At 43.7% G+C, this 23,905-nt stretch overlaps 1 protein-coding gene across 4 annotated transcripts in view; it reads right to left on the bottom strand.

The window, feature by feature from the left end:
• FAM107B (family with sequence similarity 107 member B) overlaps positions 1-7,593 on the bottom strand; it is an 82,993-nt gene extending 75,400 nt beyond the window's left edge. For 2 of the 4 annotated variants that reach the window (XM_034765234.1, XM_034765226.1), the window contains exons 1-2: positions 7,393-7,527; positions 4,780-4,911 (exon numbers count right to left, since the gene is read on the bottom strand). The gene's annotated coding sequence lies outside the window, so the exon portion shown is untranslated. Of the gene's footprint in view, positions 1-4,779; positions 4,912-7,392 lie in introns of all 4 variants that reach the window. The other 2 variants (XM_034765249.1, XM_034765243.1) reach the window with 1 other exon arrangement.
• Between the last annotated feature and the right edge of the window lie 16,312 nt (positions 7,594-23,905).

Raw genomic sequence — 23,905 nt, forward strand, 5'->3', positions numbered from 1 at the left:
CAGCTTTACCTATGAAGTGACTACTACCACTCTACAATTTTAGGTAAGCTATTTGTTTTAAAAAAAAAAAAAAATCAACCTTTACAAAAGTGACATACAAAAGGGGAACAATAGATTTGTACTTTTTTTGCTACTATTAAGGCAGCCTGAAATTTTTGGGGTTGGGAGGGGAGGGGGGAAGAGAATTGGTCATCTTTTACATTAGAAATCTAGCTCTTATCTAGCCTGTTTTTCTTGAAATACAGGGACAACTGGAGAACTAGTAAGGCTATGACATCACAAGCACCAAAGGAAGGTGAAACGTGGTTAATTGAGATGGGAAGCAATTTTTATTAGGATTTTGCATTCCTGTTAACGTCCATTTGACTCAAAGGCCCGAGAAACAGTTAGAAGAAAAGCATTTTTGTTAAAGGATGGTCACTTTCACTCCTTCACTTAAGGCCATAGGGCCCAATCCTTGAAACACAAAAACATGTAAGTAACTTTTCATATGCATGTAGTCCCACAGGATTTAGGACTCATCTTAGTAAAGATCCTCATGCACAAGCATGCAGGATCGGACCCTAAGAATTGCTCGCAAGGAGTATGTCCGGAGAATCCAGACACTTCCAGCATGATGGGAGATGACCAGATTTGACATTACTGATATTTCTAAAACTGAACATTTTTAAAACACCCTTGAAAATATCTTTCAGGCCTCCTTATACATCATAATGAAGCAAACCAAAAGGTGCAAACAAAACCAATTTTCCCCCTCTTCTGTGTTCCCGTATTTGGAACTGTCAGAAGAAAAACTGAATTCCAAATTTCTGACAGTTCTTGCTGGGCAATTACGTGTGTTGGAATGGGAGGGTAGCAAGCAGGATTTTTTTTAAAAAAAATATAAGTTGTTTTCAGTCCATTATTCAGTATAGCCTCCTTCAAGGACAAGTTGCCTTGGAAACCTTCTGAATGAAAGGCAGCATATAATGCAAAATGATCATACTCCAAACTGACCCAAAATAAAAAAATAAAATCCTGATGCTGCAAGTGAACATTGATCTCCTGTCTCAGTTACCTCATGAACTGACCTCCAAGAGACAACTGTATCCCATCCTGCATCTCAGGGAAAGCACAGACGTGATTAACCACGTACACTCTTCCTTGTAGTGCCTTATTGGGCACAACTAAGGGAGAAAACCTAGAAGAGGACTTTAGCAAGTTAACAGGACTGTTCAGTAAATCGTCCATTTTCCTGGTGGCACTTACAAGGAAACTGAGGCAGCAAAGAAATTTTTACATAAGAATGGCCCGACTGGGTCAGACCAAAGGTCCATCTAGCCCAGTATTCTGTCTTCCGACAGTGGCCAATGCCAGGTGCCCCAGAGGGAATGTACAGAACAGGTAATCATCAAGGCATCCATCCCATTGCCCATTTTCAATTTAAACAGCAAGTCAATCTATATAGGATTTATTTTTAAGTGCTGCTCAGCAACCTAACCTACCAGTCTTTTTCTTACCATATGCGCAATGTGCCTCAGGCGGCACGTGACCAGGACTCATCAATGAATTTGGTCCACTGGTTGGATCATTAGCTTTCCCAGCCCGTGCCGGGTACCGATGGGGAGTACAACATGAATGCTGATATATGCCCCCTGACCTGCAAGTAAGTAATAAAATTTCGCTTGGTCCAAAACAGGTTCCTTGCCTTCCTGAGCTACCCGACAATAAGATTTCCACTTTACTTTGAATCTGAATTCAAAGGTAACTAAACAATTTTGATCCCAGTGTTTAAGTGCTTTGCTTGGCAGGGGTCCAACAGCACCTCAGAAAGTGTCAATTAGCGCCTTAGAATCATTTAAGTGTGTATAGAAATATCACACATACATGCCAGCCTAGATCTAGGTTGTGTTTATGTACAGCAGAACATTCTTGACCCACTTCTTGTCACGTCCTCTTAAATACCCAGGGATGTTAATTCTATTTTATTATTTTCAGTAGAACAAAGGACAGTGTATATACATGAGATCACATGAATGCCTATTCACTGTACACACCAGGCATTGAAAGAATCATTCCATTATCTCCCCCTCAGAGAAACACACTCTCCCCAGAACCCTCCCTCTCATCAAAAAATACTTTAGTGGATGTTATCACTATAAGCTGCCTCTGACTGGCACAGCCTCCTTCTGGAGGCAGATGCAACTGGACTCCATGCATTAGCTAGTCCCAGCTGGCACAGGGGTGGTGAAGGCAGTGTCCTTCACCAGAGGGGGAAACCCCTTAATATTCAAACAAACTTATGGGCATGAAGGGAAACCCATGATTATATTAAGCTGTTTCAAGGATCAAATATATCACGGAAACAAATGTACTTTGACCGCGAAGCTGAGGGACCAATCATTCCACACTCACCCATTGAGTATACTCCCCCCAGAGTTGTCCTGTAGATTTCAGATTATTAACTTCTTGTATTGTCTAAGGGTGAAATTCACCCAGGCACAGAGGACCAAAACAATTCCCATCTCTCCACTTTGAGGCTGAGTGTGGGATAGGGGAGTAGCCACTGGTGAAACCACTGAACCCTCCCAATAGTTAGAACCTCTTCCACACCCTTTCATGCCACAGAGCGGTTTCCCATGTGGATTGTGCCAAAGGCCAGCAATGGTAGCTAGCTAGGATATCCCAAGGGAGGGAAATACCGAATCTGCGATACATCATGGAAGCAAAGGTGCTTCCTATAGGTTGGAATAAGGACATGGGAAGGAGAGGGGAGGAATTTCTCTTCCTCAACTCCATGAACCCTGGTTTCTTGGACTATGTGGGTAAAATGAATTTCACCCTCAATTCCTGACTGCCTTGTTTCTCCCTTTCATTGAGAGCATGCACCTGTGCATTCTTTAACACCATGAAACCAGAAATGTTAGAAAACAATATATGAAAAACCAAGAAATGAGACATACAGTTTCCTGTAATAGTCCTTGCTCTGGTTGTGAAACTACAATTCTGGACACATCTGCCTAGGCTTATGACGGACTACAACCCTCATTCTGAATGTAAAGCAAGCCAGATTCGGCTCTGTATTAGAATGTAAACTCCACTAGAACATCAGAAACACTCGTATGCTTACTACTTTCTTTGCCCTACTCTGGATTTGTGACAGCCTATTTGAGATGTTCTTTAAAAAAAAAGTATAAGGCCCAGTGGGGATTCTACACGCACAGCAGCCAAACCCCTTTTGGATTATTCATTTATCACCATCAGCTGGAAGCCTGAAACTAAAAATCTGCTCCCTCATCAAGAAGTCTTTTCTGCATTGCATTTACACACAGACTTGTTATTGTAGGGTTGTGCAAAACAATACATTCAGGATTACATGAATTTTGCCCAGAGAACTGCCAACTACCAATCTCGATGTTGCAAGAAAATGTTGTTTTGGACTTTAGTAATTTGTGGATAATCTAAGTACTATACCCAGATGCACAGATACTCTTTTCTTAACCAGTGTATTATATAATTTTTTAACAGCTTTAATAAAATTTCTAGTCATTAAGCAAGCAAAGAGCCTGGATAGGAGATTCCAAGAGGTTTTAAGATTACAGTTAGAGAGGAAGTATTGGTTTGGTCAAACCAGGTCCTTCCCCTCCCACAGATGTCAGGACTTTCTGCTGTCAAGCTGAGTTAATCTTCATGCTATTTCCCTCGTGTTGGAGGTCACTGACTCAGTTCCCCACTACCACTCACTTTGCATGTTCGTTAACACTGACGCAAAGCAGGTGCAAAACCCAATGAGAGTGGTAGTGTTTTGCACCCAGGTAGTGAACACACACAGTGCCAGGCAGTGGAGTGGCTCCTTTCCTAAGATTTTGAACAGAATCAGGTTTCTGTGTTGAGATTAGGGTGTCTCCCCCATCTATACACCCATTTCATAGTCTAGAGGTCTCTCCTGGTTTTATGGCCTCTCTACCAAAGACCCACATAAATTTGTACCTTACATAACAACTACATACACCACAATTAACTGGCACCAAATCCCAATGAAAAAGTGCGCCTCTGCTCAGTCAGTCTTGGCCATGTCTCTTTGCTTCACTCCTCATGGTGTGCAGAGAGAGAAAAGTATGGTCCAGTGGTTAGGACATCAGCCTAAGACTTCGGAGACCTGCTCCACCACCAATTTCCTCTGTGACACTGGGTAAGTCATTTAGTTTCTTTGCATTTCAGTTCCCCATGGGGAAAAATAGCACTTTCCTATTCCACAGGGATGTTGTGAGGATCAATAAATTAAAAGATTGTGAGGTGCTCAAATACTTCACTACGGGGAGGCCATATAAGTAGGCCTTTTCCATTTTGCTTAGGATTGATTCTCAGCCACACTGTTACATGCTTCCATCTTTCCCTTCCTGTAGCTAACATACAAAAATACCTGCTGACTGTTTCTTCCTCTGCTCTATCTTTGTATATCGCTTTTCTGCCTCTGCTCTTATGAAGAACACTGTACTGTACCCAACTCTGTAAACCAATACTGCTCCTTGACCTTGCTGAGAAGCATCGATACCTTATATGCATCATGCTATACAAAAATACACTGAATTGCACCTTTGACTTACTCACCCAAACTATTCTAAGCCTGGAATAATCTGTTACATTAGGCAATTTTATTTAAAAAAATCTGCCACCTTAGCAAATGTACACAGATTTTGCTATCACATGAATCAGCTTGTAAAAATAAGTTGTAAATGTGTTTTCTTGGGACAGCAAAAGACATTCAGAACTTCAGCTGGCATTAAGTTCTTAACTTACCAAAGCGTGGACTGTTACCAGCAGGTGCTTCAGTACAGTCAGCAACCTCAAAAATTGTAAGCGTTCAAGGTAAGCTGGTTTTCAGAGGAACCACGCTCCACTACTTTTTCTGAATTAAGAAAGATGCCAAGACTGGAAAAGTGAGATAGCAAGTAAAGAAAAATAAGGGAAAGAAAGTGAAGAGAATTAGCACGTCTCATCAGATGACTCTCCATCACGGTTCACTACTTTACTGTTTATTAGGCATTACCATAATACAAATCATTAATAATACCTGAACACTAAGGATAATACAAAAAAATTTCTCTCTGAATTTCTTGGATCATGTAAATGAAAGTCAGACTTAACATGCTCAAATCATCTGTGGTGGGACTTTTTAAAAACTAACTAGTTAGACTGCTGCTCCAACTGCCTTCACAGTATCCCATGAGATCCACAAGCAACTATTCAAGTTAACACAATGTTCTTCCATGCCAATGTGACTCTGCCAAGCCCGCTGCTAGCAACAGCACAGAAGTAAGGATGGTATGGTATTGTCATCCTTACTTCTGCGCTGCTGCCTGCGGAGCTGGGCCCTTAGTCTGCAGTCGCCACTCTCCAGCCACCCAGCTCTGAAGGCAGCAGTGCAGAAGTAAGGGTGACAAGGTATGGTATTGCCACCCTTACTTCTATGCTGCTGCTGGCAGGACACTGCCTTCACAGCTGAGTGCCCACTCAGTATCTGCTGCTCTCCGGCTGCCCAGTGCAGAAGTAAGGGTGGCAATTCCATGACCCCCCCCCCCCCCCCCCCATAACCTTGTAACCCCCCTGGAACTCCCTTTTGGTCAGGACTCCCAATTTGAGAAATGCTGGTCTCCCTCGTGAAATCTGTATACTGTAGGGTAAAAGCACAAAAAAGACCAGATTTCACAGGAGGAGACCAGATTTCATGGCCCGTGACGCGTTTTTCATGGCCGTGAATTCGGTAGGGCTCTAGCTATATCATTCAGAAATACCTCTCTCTTTATTGTGTTTTAATTTTACTATACAAAGTCTCAATGAAACCAAATGTTCATGTGTTCCTGTCCCATAGCTGAGAGTTTGCTACAAACATACATGCATGTATACGGATACTAAACTTCAGGCATGAGATTCATTACGCAGAATAGATCCTGTGCCTTGTCCCACAAACCCTAACAATCCAGTCAAAAACACATGTACGGTAGACTAGTCAGACTACATATATCTGATGACACAATATCAAATGATGTAACAGAAGTAAAAACTTTACATGTGAAGTTATATATATCCTTCCCCCACCATCTCTAAATCAAATGAACACACAGATTTTATTAGCAAACATACATCTGGGCTGTAACTTTTGTACAGGGTTTTAACCCAAAGCACTATGAAAATCTAGTAAATTACAGCCTCAAGGCCACTAAGGGAAATTTTGACAAAATCAGAAGCTGTAAGAGTTGGAACCAAGGAGAGAGAAAAAGAAAGAACAAATCTCTGTGGTTTGCTACACAATTTTTTACCGGAGGTTTGGTATGACTGGCCCAGGACATTCACAGCCCATCCCCCTACCCATCAGAATTTCAAGGCTGAACACTATTTTCACATTTTAAAAGGTAGACAATATAGGGAATAATTCTGCAATGCTAAGATGATCTAATAGATCTTGCCACCCAACAGTATCTCTGATTGTCTACCCAAGGACACATACATACATTCCTAGACATGTTAGACGTCTGTGAATAATGGAAAGAGGATGCAAGCAGCACACACCTTCCTTTTTAGCAGGCAGAAGTTGTATGGCACAGCAATGAACTGTTAACACAGAAAAGAGACGCTGGAAAGAGACTCAGGAAATAGTCACGAGGAGGAGAAGTTACTTCGGAGACACATGCTGGCGAACAAAGATACCCGACAAGCTCAAAAAAAGCGTGGAAGCCAAATGCAGGGAAACCCTACCATTATCTGGAAAAACACAACTGTTCTGCTCCAGATTAAAACGCCTCGTGGCCAAGAACCCTGATTTCAGACCCAGATTTAGCGCAGTATCTGTCCAGGGAAGCACATGATTCACTGAGCACGATGCATCCTTCCTTTTAAAGGAACAATTCACTCTCCGTGGGGTTGTTTTCTTTTAATGGCACTTAAGAAAACCCCTACAACCGAGGCACACAGACCCCTTCGTTTTCTCTCCGGGAGCAGAGACGGGGCAGTCTCTCCCCCCCCCCCGCCCAGCTCCTCTGATTGAACCCTACGGCATCTGCACCCCACATGGGGCTGCCAGAGGGAACTTTTCCTCAATGAAAGCCCTGGAGCTGCCGCTTCCCTGACTCACACGAGCAGATTTCCAGCACAAGGCGGCGGGAGGGGGTGGGGGGGCGGTTTAAATATCTGTCTTTGCTCTTTATTAAGTTAGAACAATTTGGGAAGAGGGGTGGTTCCCTTCCCTTTCCCCCCCCCCCCGAGCCTCTCTTTAGAGAACAAAACCCTGCGTTTTATTTCCCCCCAATTCCCCCAGCAAACGCGCACACCCACACCCCCAACCAACCAGCCCCCAGCAGAGCGTCTTTGTGTGCAAGGCAAAGGAGAGCGCGAGACCCAGACACAAACACCTACCTCGCCCCTCTGGGCGGCTCTGCCCCTGAGCTGCCACAAAGGAACCTTCCTCCCCAGCCGCTGCCGCGCTCCGCCCTGCGCCCCGCCGCCCCGGGAGAGGGGCTTCCACGCGCGGCGGTGTCTGCTGCTCCTGCCACACGCGCTCGCGCAGCCCCTCCGGCTCGTGCTGCCTTGCCCGCACACACAGGCAAGCCCCGACTCCCGGCTGCACGGGGCGGGGGCTGGCTGCTGAGTCACACAGCTCCTCCCCCTCGGCTCCCCGCCCAGCGGGCCGTGCTGTGGCTCTGCACCTAGCCAGCCAGCGCCTCCTTTGTTGTCACGGTCCCTGGGAGGAGGGGAAGGGGTCTGCAGAGAGGGGGGGGCTCACTCGCTGCTGAGAGTTTCCCAAGGAGGGGCTAGTGGGGGTGAGAGAGGGTTGTGTGTGGGAGGGAGGGAGTTGTGACTAGGAGCCTGAGCCCAACACACAATGCCCCCTAAGAGAAAAAACCTGTGTGCCCATCTGTCCCACACCACACTGCCCTTGTGTGACTGGGGCTGCCCCTGTGGCTCAGAGGAGATGTGTTGTGTTGGTGTTAGGCCAGGAGAGGGCTTGTTGCATGGTTAAAGTCTTGGACTGGGACTCAGGAGATAAGGGATCACGTCATGGCTCTGCCACAGACCCTCTGGTGACCTTGGGCAAATCACTTACGCCTCAAAATTAGATCCACCTAGAAAAATGTCATACCCTCTGCAACATGGTTAGGTCGACCTACCTATCCCCCACTGTAGATGCAGCTAGATGGAAGAATTCTTCCACCGACCTACCTCCCACCCTATGGCGAGGCAAATTAACTACAGCGAAGGAAAGATGTAAGAAGCATCTCCAGTACAGTGGTACAGCAGTACTGCTGAAGCACTGTAGCTCTGCCATGGCAATGTAGACATACCCTTCCTCTCTTTGTGCTTCCGTTTCTCCAGCTGTAAAATGGGGATTAATTTTTTTCCCTCCCATCCTTTGTCTATCTTGTCTATTTAGACAGGGCAGGGGCAGTCTCTTAATATGTATTTTTATGGTGTCCTAGCACAGAAGGGCCCAAGTCTCTAGGTCCCCAAACTGTGGGGCACGCCCTCCTAGGGAGACGTGGAGGAATGTTTGAGGGGGCACAGCTGGGGCCTGGGCCAGCCCCCGCTAGGGGGCAGGGAGGGAGCACCACCCAGCTCAGCTACTGGCCCCGGCTCCCATATCCCTTACTCCTGTCCGCGTTTCCTTCCACCCATCCCCCTCCAGGAGCCACAGCCCTGCTCCTGGCCCCAGCTCAGGGGTAGGGGGAGCATGGACAGCGATAAGGGGGGCATGAGGTAAAAAGTTTGGGGATCACTGCTCTAGGCAGAACCATAATACACAACAAAAAGGGTAAGGAGGGCGAGTGGGAAAAGAGGAGGCTATGGATGAAAGGATTTCATGTCTTGGGAGACAGACCTGTCCTCGCTTACAGACAACCCCCCAGCTAAACCCAGGGTTGTGAGTTCAATCCTTGAGGGGGTCATTTGGGGCAAAAATCTGTCTGAGGATTGGTCCTGCTTTGAGCAGGGAGTTGGACTAGATGACCTCCTGAGGTCCCTTCCAACCCTGATATTCTATAAGCTGTTCTATAACTTGAAGCAAATACTCACCAGCAACCACACACCACACAACAAAAACACTAACCTAGGAACCTATCCTTGCAACAAAGCCCGATGCCAACTCTGTCCACATATCTATTCAGCTGACACCATCATAGGACCTAATCACATCAGCCACGCCATCAGGGGCTCATTCACCTGCACATCTACCAATGTGATATATGCCATTATGTGCCAGCAATGCCCCTCTGCCATGTACATTGGCCAAACTGAACAGTCTCTACGAAAAAGAATAAATGGACACAAATCTGACATCAGGAATCATAACATTCAAAAACCTGTAGGAGAACACTTCAACCTCTCTGTTCACTCAGTAACAGACTTAAAGGTGGCAATATTGCAACAGAAAAGCTTCAAAAACAGACTCCAATGAGAAACTGCTGAACTGAATTAATATGCAAATTAGACACCATCAACTCAAGTTTGAATAATGACTGGGAATGGCTAAGCCATTAAACACATTGAATCTATTTCCCCATGTTAAGTATCCTCACATCTTGTTGTCAAGGTGTCTGAAATGGGCTATCTCGATTATCACTTCAAACGTTTTTTTTCTCCTGCTGATTATAGCTCATCTTAATTAATTAGCCTCTTAGAGTGGGTAGGACAACCCCCACCTTTTCACGTTCTCTGTATGTATATATATCTGCTTGCTATATGTTCCATTCTATACATCCGATGAAGTGGGCTGTAGCCCACGAAAGCTTATGCTCAAATAAATTTGTTAGTCTCTAAGGTGCCACAAGTACTCCTGTTCTTTTCATGTCAATTGTATAATTCCCAGGCTTTCCAGTTTTACACACCGGGTAAGTGCTGTGATTTAGGGCTCCTTCCTTAATATTGTGGTTGTTGCTCTCTTAAAAGAGGAAACAAATCAAATTGGGGGTGGGTGGGGGGAAACAGGGCTTGCTTTAACTGTAGATATTTTCTAAAGATGTCAAGGCATTAAATCCTTTGGGTGACCTCATTCACCCAAGAAAGTGACTCATTCCGTTCTTTGTCAGAGGGTAATCCCTAACTGTATTTTTGTTTTAATTTCCCTTCCCCCACCCATTTATTTCTTCTCTTTTCTTTATCCAAAAACATAACAACTCCATCCCATCCCACATTTATATTTCTGCCAATCACTAAATGTAAACTGAGATCCTAATTTTGCCATTGGATCCCTGCGGACAGACCTATACATCCGTGTGGATCCAACTGTAGCATGAGGGTGTAACTGATAATTTTAGTGTATCTGAAACTGCAGAAGATAAGATGGAAATCTGTTTCAGTACAAGTAATACATGCTGGAGAAGTGAAAGACAATTTGGAACAATGGTACGGATACTTTGAGAATACACAAATCATAAATGAGCCTTCTTGGATGAAGAGTTAATTGGAATACATGTTTTACATATTTGGATTCACCCAGTCACTCTGTATATTTATTACTAGGAAACTTTTCTTTAGCAAATGACTTGGATTGCAGTGAAGGATGGTTGCAATGACAGCAGACTCTTGAATCATACAAATGATGGACATCTCCTTTATGGCACTCAGCCATGCCACCTCAGGCTCGCACCTCATGAGCTAAGCAGGGATGGGCAATAAGCAATACAGTACTTGAATATGGGAGACCTTCTAGAAAAAAATCAACAATAAAAGGTTCCAGGGGTTCAGAAGGAGGCAAGGCATTCTTTTCACTGAGTCAGTGCTCCAACACAGTGAACCCAATGCCCCAACATAGTTATGGGCATTACTGTGTGGTTGGAAGTATTGTTTTTTCAAGGGTAAGATGTAAAGCTGCAGCCCTGACCACTGGTGGTTATTAAGGATTGCTTGGCACTTTCTGTGAGGCCATGTCTTCACTCGGAGAAAAGGCTGTGATGCTGGGCAAGTCACTGAAAACATTTTTTGTGTGAGGCCATGACTTGCGTGTTCTTTATTTTCTGAACTTAGGACATGAAAGCTCAGATTTGCAGATGTGCTGAATGCTCACAACTACAACTGAAGTCAACTGAAGCTGTGCTGTGAACAAAGTACTATAAAATACTATGTCCTCTGAAATATCAGCCCACAGGAATCTCAGGTTGGGTACCCAAAATGAGTGGACAATTTTGACAATTTTAGCCTCAGTCATTCAATGTCTCAGCTCCTCATCTGTAAAAGGGGGCTGATAATACCACGACCAATGCATTGTGAAGATAAATTTGTTAATGTTTCTGGAGCACTCATACACTACAGAGAGAGCACCATAGAAATGTCTAGGAGGAAATTAACAATTCTGTATTGAGTGCAGGGTTTGAATAGTATGCAGTAAACATGGCATGGGACCACACACTGAATGACAGGTTTCAGAGTAGCAGCCGTGTTAGTCTGTATCCGCAAAAAGAACAGGAGTACTTGTGGCACCTTAGAGACTAACAAATTTATTAGAGCATAAGCTTTCGTGGACTACAGCCCACTTCTTCGGATGCACTGAATGAGGAGCACTGAATGAAGCAGATATCTGTGGAAAAATAGTATGTGATCATGTAATTAAGACTCTTGTAATGCATATGCACAAGGGTAATAAATTAAGGCTGCACAAGCAACCCTAACTGTGGCATTTCCTAACTTTTGAGCGCTTGACTTGCAACCTTAATATCCTTTTCACATAATTTTTGTAGATAATTATTAGTATTTCAGTAGCACTTAGAGGCCCTTAGATTGGGTCTGCATTGTGCTAGGCACTGCACAAACACATAGTGAGAGAGAGTTCCTTCCCTGAAGCTCTCACTGTCTATATAGACAAGACAGACAAAGGGTGGGAGAGGCGCAAGGAGGTGAAATGACTTGCCCAAGGTTGCACATCTGCAGCTATCAGGAACAGAGCCCTACTGTCGTAACTCCTAGTCCAGTGCCTTTTCCACTAAATTACACTGCCTCTTGAAGTAATGTGTAGTGAACTCTACACAGCACTGGCAATATTCTTTAGGGATCCTTCTGGATAAAAGGCACTATATAAACGTAAGAGATCATTTTTTACCAAAAATAGTTTATTGGAATCCCAGCCATGAATGAGCTGGCTGCACTTCAGAGCATCTCTCAGACTGAAAGATACACTGGAAATAGTTTAACAAGATATGCCTTCTTTTTTATTAACATTTATGGCCAAAAGTACACAGTCATTTCATTTTATAAATATCATGTCATATGACCACTTGGCATGCTTGTTACCTTATAAATCAAATGGTTTCTATTAAATATCTTGATTTTTCTTATCTGTTTGTGTTTATATTTTGTTAAAAAGAAACAATAAAAAAATTATATTATTTAGACTGTAAGCTCTTTGGAACAGGGACTGTCTCTTACTGGATGTCTGCCTAGTGCCCAGAACAATGGGGCCCTGGTTTCAGTTGGGGTCTCTAGATGCTACTGTAATAAGATATTAAATAATCATACTGTATTTTATCTGCCCCGTGTTTTTGCAACAGACTCTGCTGGCGTCAACCAGTGTCATTCCATTGAATTCAAAGGAGCAACCCTGATTTACATCAGATGAGGATCTAGTCTTCTGTGTTCAAATTTGTTTATTTTTAAAATGGTTGTCTAGACTTTTAATAAACTAAAACAAGACGACTGTAGGTTTCTATGGTCATTTTTCTGTGCTACAACTTAGCAGAGACATCAGTGATGTATCTGAACAAACATCTGCTATACACATATATACAGGATATGAACAACATGAAATTTTAGTTTTCTCTTTTTTCTTTACATAAAGCCTGGGGCATAAAAGGGATTTCCTCAGAGTTTTCCTGTGTATTTGAAATTAAGATCAGGATGCCACCTTGGTTTCCTCTTTTTCTAAGCATTCAGTGAAAGGAAATGATTCTGGATCAAATCACAAAGAGAACTGGAAAAACCAGAGTACTGCACATGCAGTCATTCAGAAGCTTAATTATCTATTATACTGTATCTTTATTTAGGAGGGATAACAGCTACATCCCATATGTTAATAGTTGGACCCTGTGGTTGACCTACAGCTCAAATAATCCATATTGTGATTAATGCTACACAGCTAGATACAAAATATGTTTGTTCCATAGGCTGCAGGACAAAGGGAGATTCTATTTACCCTTCTGACAGCAGAATTTTATTTGATAACTGTTTTAGAAATCATTCTAACCACTACCTACATGTTGGGCTCTATTATGCTGAGAACCTTAACAGCTACTCGGTCAGTACTCCTTCAACTGGGACTTAGAAGATGTAGGGTCTGTTCCTGGCATTGCTATTAGCCTGCTGGGTGATGTTCGGCAAGTCACTTTCTGTGCTTCAGTTTCCCCATCTGTAAAATCACAGAATCTTAGAAATGTAGGACTGGAAGGGACCTCGAGAGGTCTATTAGTCATCCTCCCAAGCAGAGGCAGGACCAACTATATCTAGATCATCCCTGTTTGTCTAACCTGTTATTAAAAACCTCCAATAATTGCACAACCTCCCTTGGAAGCCCAGTCCAGTTCATAACTATCCTTATAGTTAGTTTTTCCTCATATCTAACCTCAATCTCTCTTGGGGCAGATTACGCAAATTACTTCTTGTTCTACCTTCAGTGGACATGGAGAACAATTGATCACCATCATCTTTATAACAGCCCTTAGCATATTTGAAGACTTTATCAAGTCCCCCCCTCAGTCTTCTTTTCTTGAGACTTAAACATGCCCAGACTTTTTGCCTTTCCTCATAGTCAAGTTTTCTAAATTGTTTTTATCATTTTTGATGCCCTGTTCTGGACTCTCTACAATTTGTCCACATCTTTTTTGAATGTAGCCCTCAAAGCTGGACACAGCACTCCATATGAGGCCTCACAAGTGCCAAGCAGAGTGAGACAATTACCTCTTGTGTCTTAAATATAACACTCCTCTTAATACACCAGAATAATATTAGCCTTTTTGGCAACTGCATCACATTGTTGATTTATTTAGTTTGTGATCTATTATAATCCTCAGATCCTTTTCAGCAGTACCACTGCCTAGACAGTTATTCCCCATTTTGTATCTGTGCGTTTGAGTTTTCCTTCCTAAATGTAGTACTTTGCACTTGTCTTTATTGAATTTCATCTTGTTGATTTTGGACCAATTCTTCTATTTGTCAAGGTCATTTTGAACGGTAATCTTGTCCTCCAAAGTGCTAGCAAACCCTCCCAGCTTGATGTCATTTGCAAATTTTATAAGCATACTCTCCACTCCATTATTCAAGTCATTAATGAAAATATTAACTAATACTAGACTCAGGACAGACACCTGCAGGACCCCACTAGATGGGGGATAAAATGGGAATAATGATACTGACCTCTTGAGTAAAGCACTTTGAGATCTAATATTGAAGAGTGCAATATAGGCGATGGGTATTACGATTCATAGGATTAGGTCCTGTATACCATCTAGGCTGTGATTTTTTTTCTGCACCTTCCTTCTTATCTTGTATTTGTTACTTGTACATATCTAGTTACTGCCCGTTAACACAATCATTTTAATGTTTGCCTTCTCTTGTTGTCATTATTTAAAATTGTTATAGCACCATACATTATAACACTGTGCATGACAAATGGAGATAGACTCTTATAAAGAAAGTCTATATTTCTGAGACTATATATAGGTTTGGTACTGAATGTATGAGTGATCTCTCTATAGACACAATGCATATCCGATAAATGGTATGGTACTGTGGAACACTCATAAAATCATGAAATCAAGTTCTTCAACAGAACAACTGTAATATGTGGTAAGGGAGTGCCCATTATAACCAGACCTGTAATATGTAAATTGCAATGCATTACAATTTGAGACTGTCATTTACTAAATGTTTGTACAATGCATAGCACGATAGGGCTTTCACTTGATTGGCCTTTATGTACTATCAAAATATAAATGTTAAATAATAAATGTTAATATTCCACTGTAGCCTCTGAGAAATTCCAATCTGTACATCTAGTCATTAAACATCTGGGCTGTAATGCAGGCGGGGTGGGGGCGTGGGGTTGTGTTAGTTTTCCTGGTTATTTTATTTATTAAAAATGTTACTTCATTAACTATGTGCTGTGGGTGCCTTTACAGCAATTAAAATTGACAATTTCATATAATTTCCCACTAAAACAAACAATCAACAGCTCAGTCCATCAGGGAGGGGAAAATAAACAAACATCCCCCTCCACAACGCTCCTAAAAACACAGTTTTAAAAAATGTAACAACATCTGTCAAACAGTTTGAGTCCCCTTCCTCCCACCTTTCCTCAGTGTAACCATTACACTTCCATGACTTCAATGGGATCATTCACATGCTTAAAGTTAAACATTCACTTCAGTGCTTTGATGGATTAGGACTCTGTAGCATCTTTCATCTAACGCTCTCAAAATACTTTACAAACCTTGGTTAAACCTCAGCACTCATACGAAGCAGGTATATAACTTCTATCTAACTTCTTTCCAGTGTGCCCATCGTCACAGCATCTGAACAACGGTTTTACAGATGGGGAAACTGAGGTTAAGGGCCTGATGTTTGAGGGGCTGAACACTCAACTCCACTTGATATCAGTGGGAGCTTTACAGCTCAGTCCATGCGGAAATTAGGCCCTAAGTGGTTTTGTTTACCTACAGTAAGTTGGTGACAGTGCTGGGAATAGAACGCAGAACTCCTGACTCCCAGTCCCACAGTCCAGCAGTTCTCAAACTTCATTGCACTTCTTCTGACAACTACAACTATTGCATGACTCCAGGAGGGGGGGACTGAACCCTGAACCCGCCTGAGCCCCACCACCCCAGGGCGGGGGAGGGAGGCAAGCCCAAGTGCTTCAGCCCTAGGCAGGGGGCCTGTAACCTGAGCCCCGCCACCCAGAGCTAAAGCCAAAGTCTGAGCCCCACCACCCAGGGCTTTAGCCCTCGGGCTTCAGCTTCTGCCCTGGGCAGTGGGGCTTGGGCTTCGGCCCCAGGCGCCAGCAAGTCTAACAACAGCCCTGGTCACCCCATTAAAATGGGGTCGCGACCCACATTGGGGTCCAGACCCACAGTTTGAGAACCCCTTCCATAGTCTAACTACAAGACACACACCCCACTCACTGTGTGCTCACATATAATATTTACAAATATTTCACAGTGTGTTTTCATTTTTCTTTCCTTATAGTTCTCAGTGAAATATACTTGAACATGAACTCTTGAGTAAAGCACTTTGAGATCTAATGCTTTACTCCTGGCTCCACTGAACTCCATGGGAATTTCACCCATGAACTATGCTTCTGGCATGGACTGTCTCATACTCTGTGTTTGCACAGTACTTAGCAAAACTGGGCCCTGATCTCAGTTGATCTCGGCGCCACCATAATAATAGAAGCTATGAGAAATTCTAAATTTTTAAACAGTTTTTAAATATGCATTCCTGGTTTCCCCTTGAAATTAATCATCATCATACCCAGTTTGCCTGGTTTCTATCTCTCCTCCCACCATTTTAGTAACCAGCTGACATTCCTTATAAAGAAATCAGCAGGCTGAGCAATATTGTGGCTATCCTTAGGTCCTTTGAGGCTTTACTATTGACTGAGCATATCACAGCTGACGTTGCTGGTAAATAATATATCCTCTGCCTACAAGCATCTGCCCCATGGCTGTTCTCCCCTCATTATATAACCTGATCAAATCCTGCATGGTTTGTGCTATTTCAAAGATTACAATTTCAGAAGTGGCATCCCCAATGAGTACAAGTGAGGTACATTACTAAGTATGGTAAACACAAATGCTCAGGAGTATGGGTTAATACTTCCAACCCAGTCTCCATCACAGACAGTCAGGTGCAGCTTTCAGTTAAATAACACATCACCAGTGCCATTCACGCTGACTGCTATGTCACCACAAAAGTGAGTTAAAAACAAGATGCCTTTCTGCCTAGCAATAGGGCTGCCCACAAACAAATACTCCCACTCCTAGGAATCCTGGGTGTGACAAATCAATACCCTAATGACAACTCAAGGGAAAAAAATACTAGATAGGCTGCTCTCTTCCAAAGGTCAGTTTGTTTCTTCTTTGCTCTACCACAGGCAGGATAAAGCCTTGAGAGATGCCTGACATTCAGTCCAAATTACAAGTAATGCATTTAATTTATGAGACAAATGAATGTCAGAAGGGAACTGGAAAAAGAAAGAGCTTCTTTGACATTATAGCACCCCAAGCGGCAATGTATAGGGAACGTTCTGATCCAAGAAGAGATGAAACTGTATCAATGCTGAGGAGAATCCATTGGTCCAGTTTATAACTCCCTGAAAAAATCTAACAATATGATGGAACATTTTCATTTCTGTTGCCTTCCACACTCATTAGCAGAGTCAGCACTATAAAACTTCCCTGATTCTTCATTTGTATTGTAGCTTTTATTAAGACTCACCTCTTTTTTCAGACAGCCTTCAAATTATGACTGTGTGGAGTTTTATGCTGTCTTTTATTGCAAATCAATCATGTATATTTCGGCACTAGTACATGGTGTATTTCTTATGCACGATTAAACTTTTTTATCTGTACCGTTAGAAGTTTAGAATGTAGAGAGGGCTTTTGGGTTTGCCTGGTTGTGTGTGCGTGTGGGTGGATGATGTGTTTTTTGGTTTTTGCATCCTACGCTAGAGATAGTTGCTTCTGGCAATCAAATTAATGAAGTTCATGACTGAACTCTTCCAAACCAGGGTTCCACAGGAGTTTAATGCAATGTATGATTGATAAAAGTTACTCCAACCATAAATTACAGTCCTAAATACATATTTATTTTCATAGAACTTCTTCCATCGAATTAAGCCCCCCCCCCCCCTAGATCCACACATGAAGTGGACTCTTTCATCTCCTAGGGAAGTAGAAAGCAACAGAGGGTCCTGTGGCACCTTAGAGACTAACAGAAGTACTGGGAGCATAAGCTTTCGTGGGTAAGAACCTCACTTCTTCAGATGCAAGTCTTTGCCCCCAGTCTTGCATCTGAAGAAGTGAGGTTCTTACCCACGAAAGCTTATGCTCCCAGTACTTCTGTTAGTCTCTAAGGTGCCACAGGACCCTCTGTTGCTTTTTACAGATTCAGACTAACACGGCTACCCCTCTGATACTAGGGAAGTAGAGGCTCAGTTGCTTCCACAACACCATCCCTTGTGTAAGGTATTCAGTCGGTCCAGGATTGGCACTGAGGAAGGGGACAGAGATGGGACAGGCTGAGGACAGGAATTGGAGGGCTGAGATTTGGAGGGGTCATCCTTCCAAATTCCACCTACCCTGCATAGATTCTGTGAAAAAATAAATGCAGCCTAAGGCAAGTATTTTCTTTTCCACAGATCACTTAGGGGAAGCTGTGGCCAAAGACACCCTGGTAGCATGGTTGTAATGGATTCACCCCACTAGGGAGTGTAACAGTGTACTGGGGGCAAAGAAATAGTGTAGGACCCGCTGTGCCCAAATGGCTGTGGTCTCCGTGGATCCTTCAGGTTCAGCACCACAGCCTATTCTGCAAAGAAGAAAACCCTGCCCCCAGGGGCATGCACAAAGGGGGACAAGCAGGGCCACAGCTCCCCACCCCCCAAAAAAAAATCAGCAGGAGCACAGAGCTCCTCTGTGGCCGAGGCCGTGAGAGTGAACTCCTCTGACCCGGCCTGGGCAGGAGATGACAGCTCCTCCAGCCCTGGGGCCGTAAGAGGAGATCCAGCTCCTCTGGCTGCCGGGGGGAGAGTGAGCTCCACCGACCCCGGAACCACTGGGGGACAGACAGAGAGCCAGTTCCACTGGCCCCAGGGCCACGGTGGGGAAAGGCAGCTCCTCCAGCCACAGGGCAGTGGGGAAGACAGCTCCTCCGGCCGTGGGGGCCAGAGAAAGCGCCCTTCCAAAAGCGGCCAATTTTTTATTCCTGTGCATACCCCTGCCTGCCCCGCATTTCCTCCCAATTAGATAGTGTGGGAGGTCAGGATCTCCAAAAGGAAATCCTCCTGGAGATTTCTTCTGTCATAATCTCCTTCTACAGGTTTTCCCATGGGAGGAGATGATCTGCCACTACTGATAGGAAATGAGCTTTTATAAATAAATACTAATACTTAGTACAAATTTCCTCATGGAAATCTTGATCCTACAGCCATGGAAGAGAAACCGCTCATTGACTTCAATGATGAAGGAGCTAGACCATAAGGCCTAATACAAAGCCCATCCAAGTTAACTGGAGCCTTTCCATTGACTTCAATGGGCTTTGGATCAAGCCCATATTCTTCACTGCCATATAAGATTATCCTGAATATTTATAGAGACTCTAAAGTTTAATGTGACTACTCAAAGCAAGGTTTACGCTCCCCTGTGTTTTAGATTTGTAATACTTTCTCAGTCTAAAAGAAAGCACCATGATATTCATATCACCTGGAAACTGGATCTTATTCATACAGATATCTCAAGGAATGACAAATGCTAATGAATGAATCAGGCCAGCCCAAGCTGTGAGCAATTACAGAAACAAATAGTTTCAATATAATGCTCTGTCCTCATTGACGCGGGCGCAGCTCCCATCCAGCTACATTCTGGGCCTTTACAATGTTGGATGTAAAGCCAGATGGTCTCACTGGAGTTACTTCACATTTATATCATCTTTTAAATCAGCTATTCTTTATTGTGCTAACAACAAGTACAGAGCTAGACTGAAAGTAAGGTACTGTATTGTATGTGTATTATTTATGGATATAACCCCTCAGTCTTTTCCTAGGTTACATACACCCCCACTAGTTCCACCATATATATTCAGTATGCTTTGCATTCGTATTGTTTTATTATGTTGAGTCAGTTGCAGAGCTAGAAATTGAGCCCCGGGGGCCCTCATTCCTACTCTCACCAGGGAGCTCTGCCTCTCAATTGTAATAAATAAATCCCTGTAATCACAGAGAGAAAAAGGAAACAAAAAGCTTCCTGCTCGCTTTTCCTGGAGGGATATCAGTGAAATAATTCATTCCTGGAGTGTCCTATGGAAATACAACATAGTTATAAAACACCAAAAAATTATCCTAGCACGAATACAATGTTATGGTTGAAATATTTAGCACCTCAGTTTTGTAGAATAATAGAGTCTTCCTAATGCATTTCCATATCTTTGGTCCCCTCCACAACTTGCAGAAGAAGGGAACGCTGACCTGCTAAGACAAAACTCCCCTTGACCTCCATGTGAAAACAACGGGTGAAGTGACTGGATACGTGAGGTCATGGGATGATTTTCTGTCAGTATCACTTATAAACTGTTCTGCTCTTCTTTACAGAGGAACACAATTCTCCTTTCATTTACTCTCAAGCCAAATTCTAGTCTTACTATTAGAGCTGGTTGGGACATGATATTTTTTCCTGTCAAAAAAGTGTGAATGAAAACCCGAAAATCTGATTTTTTTTCCAGTTTAAAACCAAACATTTCTGTTTTTTTCTTTTATCGACAATATCTTTCAACAAAAATGGACATTTTATACAAAAATTTCCATTTGGTTGAAAAAGCCATTTTACACCAGCTCTTCTGATTCTGTCACTCACGAGTAGGGTTGCCAGCCCTCCAGGATTATCCTGGAGTCTCCAGGAATTAAAGATTAATCTTTAATTAAATGTCATGTGAGAAAACCTCCAGGAATACGTCCAACCAAAACTGGCAACTCTACTCACAGGACAGCTCCAGTGACTACACCATCATCTGTATTCCTGGTGTTTGGGAAAGGAGGGATATTTCCCTTCTTAAATTCTGAACAGATAACTATAAGGTTTCCCTCCATATTCCTTAGTACAAGGGAGACTATGGAAAATAAACATATATCAGTTGCAGGTGATGGTGGGGAAATAAGTCTGATAATATCTAGTCAAAACACATTGCTTACTTCCATTGATGTCATCGACCTGACCCGTGGCATGCCAAGCAAAGTCATAAGTTGTGTTAGCAATAAAGTAGATGGAGCAAATTTGGCAAAGACTTTGCACACTGAACACTGATTTCATGTCACTGACTGTGACAACAAGAAGGCAGGTGGGCAGCCTAAGGTTTACAGTGGGTGAGCCATGCAGTCACATGGGGTCCTGCTCTTCTAGAAATCCCCCACATCTCACACATGCCTGATTCGCCAGTCAATGTGCATTCTCAGCTCCCCAGCTGTAGCCCTGTCTGTGGCCTGCCAGAAAGCAGGTAGTGAATCCCCACTCTGACCTGCTCCCTCAGTCTATAAATTGTGCTTTGGCTCAGCCTATCAATTCATATATGGGGAAGGAGGTTGCCAGTGGCCGTGGATCCTCATGAACTGGCAAAGCATGAGGCAAAGTTGCAGGCAAGCCAGAGATGCCTGGGAGGAGTGGAGTGAGCAAATCTTGGTGGGAGCCATTACAGGTGGGGACAAAGGTGGACTGGATCCTGAAAATATGTTGGGATAGCCCTGAGCGGCGATGGCAAGGCAGATGATGTCGATTGCTTTCAGTTGTCATCTGAAAGCTCCGTCTGGGAAGGGAACTAGGCTGTATGCTTAGCATTGAATGGGAGGGTCCCCCTGAATGCTGAAGAGGCCCAGCTGGTGGATATGTTTGAGCCTTGCCCTGGAAATCCTCTGGGACGCTGGCAAAGGGCAGTAAATGTGTGTGCCCGTTTGGTAAGACAGAACGTTGAGAAGAGAACTGGGAGAAAGTGCCAGAAAGGAGACCTACAGACAGGCAAACCCAAATCCTGACCCCGTGCTGCATGAGTGCACAAAACAGGGAGCCGGGTGAGTGTGTGTGTTTGGGTTTTGCAAAAACCTTATCAGCTGGTTTTTGTTCCACATTACCCAAACTGAGATGGTGCGGCTGCAATTCTCATTTTGTCTACTTTCCTGGATTGTAGGGAGTTTAGAGAAATGGTTCTGGTTTCAACCCATCTCCAGTGTTAATCCCATTATTTAATCACTGCTCAGAGTCGTCTTGTGATCATTCAGACTAAATACATAACCCAATTAAAACGATCCTGAGCTATTCAAGCTACTCTAGATTAAATTCTGGTGCACCTGACCGATAAGTGATTCACAACTTCAGAACATCAGTCAGTCTAACAGGGAGCTTGGAGGGCCTGGCGGCCTAGTAGTTGGAGCACTTGATTTCCAGCCCCCTGCTTGGTCAAGGTGCCTCAGCCTTTAAGGTGCGGGGGCAGGGAACTGAGGCCCAGGCCTTCCCTCTCCATCAGGTCCCAATTTAGGGTTCTGTGTAAGTCAATCCCTCCCCAGCAGGGAGTCTACATCCACTGCTCTGGGCTACTTCCTACCACTGTCCCTTCAGTTTGGAGCATGGTCCCATAGTCCAAGTCACTGTGGCGGCTTGTCTCTAGCAGCGCTCCCTCGTGGACCTTGGACAGCATCCTGTTGAGGCCCCTGTTTCCTCTGGGTGGGGCAGCCATAGGTTTGGTGGGATCACAATTCCCCCCCCCCCCCAAGGTCTCTGCGCTTTGGTCACCCAGGTTTCTCTAAGGCCAGGTGCTCCTAGGCCTCTTCCACACACTCTCCTTTGGCCAGGGAGACAGTGCTTGTCTCCTGGTGGCTACCTTGGCTGGCAGGCTAGTGCTCCTTCCCCCAGGTAGGGAAGCAGCTAGCTTCTGCCTCTTCGCCAGTCAGCCCCAAACTGAGCCAGGTTCTCTTCTTTTCTCTCCCCTCCAGGCCTGGCCTTAGCTGCAGGTATCGCAGGGAGGGGTAGCTGGGCCCAAAGGGTCTCTTTAACCCCTTCCGTGCTGGCTGGCAGTTTCTCTACCGCATCCTATTTCCCCCCTATATTTTCTTCTTTACATGTTTTGGTATATTCCATGTATGATGCAATACTTATTCCCAGCTAATTTCCTTAACAGAATTTTACAACAACATGTCAGAGATTCTGAGGGCATAGCATGCACATTCATATGGCCCACGACTAAAGCATCATAAACCTGCACCTAAAATAGAACTGAAAATATAAGTCCACTGATGTGGTTCTACTGCAGGAAACAGGATACAGCACTTAGGTTTGAGAATTCACTTGGGTCCCTGGGATCATGGGAATGTGCTGAAGTGGAGGAACAGAAAGGGGCAGAGAGAAGGAAAGGGTGGAGCCGGAAGTATTCCATACATCTGCAGTAGCATTCCCAGCAGATCTGAAGGGTTACCGAAAGGGCTTCATGGTTACCTCCTTTGCTATCAGAAATAGGCTCCGCTTGTTAGCAAACTGGGATTGGAGGGAGAGGAAGAAAAGCGCGGTTAGTTGTAGTAAAACAAACAAATGCTTTTCTCAAAAAGTGTTTTAAAATGGAGTTGCAAGTTGACCTGTTTGTTAGGGCTAGGGCTAGCCACTGAGTTTCATAGGATTCTGGCAAAGCTGTGCCTAATAACAAGAAACACTGAAGAAATCACAACGAACCACGAAATCAACTAAAAGAAGAATAGGAAATACACTTCAGACAGAGCCGAGTAAAGAAAACTTGAAATGATTAATTTAATCTGTAAATTTTGCATTTTTCCTGTTTGCAAAATGTAAAAATTTATTCATTATTTGAATTTCTTCTAAGAATAATTCTTGGTCCATAAATCATTCATCACATTTCAGGGGGATTATTTGCAGTTCTCAAGATGCACTATGTTGCTTGGATACAGAAGTTGTGTGGTATGGTTTCTGACCTGTGATTGGAGGAGCTATGTATCTAACCAACACATTGTGAATCGAGAGCCTCAAGGCTTCAGGGGGATTGAATGGTATATAGGCCCTTGTGCTTGTCCTGTACACGGGGGTGAATTTCACCCAGAGGCTGTAGTCAATGTTAAGGAAAGACAGTATAAATGACACTATCTTAGGGCAGGTCTACACTAGAAGCAGCTGCACTGATGTGGTTGCGT

Source organism: Trachemys scripta, chromosome 1 (assembly GCF_013100865.1).
Source record: "Trachemys scripta elegans isolate TJP31775 chromosome 1, CAS_Tse_1.0, whole genome shotgun sequence".
In the NCBI taxonomy this organism is placed as follows: Eukaryota; Metazoa; Chordata; order Testudines; family Emydidae; genus Trachemys; species Trachemys scripta.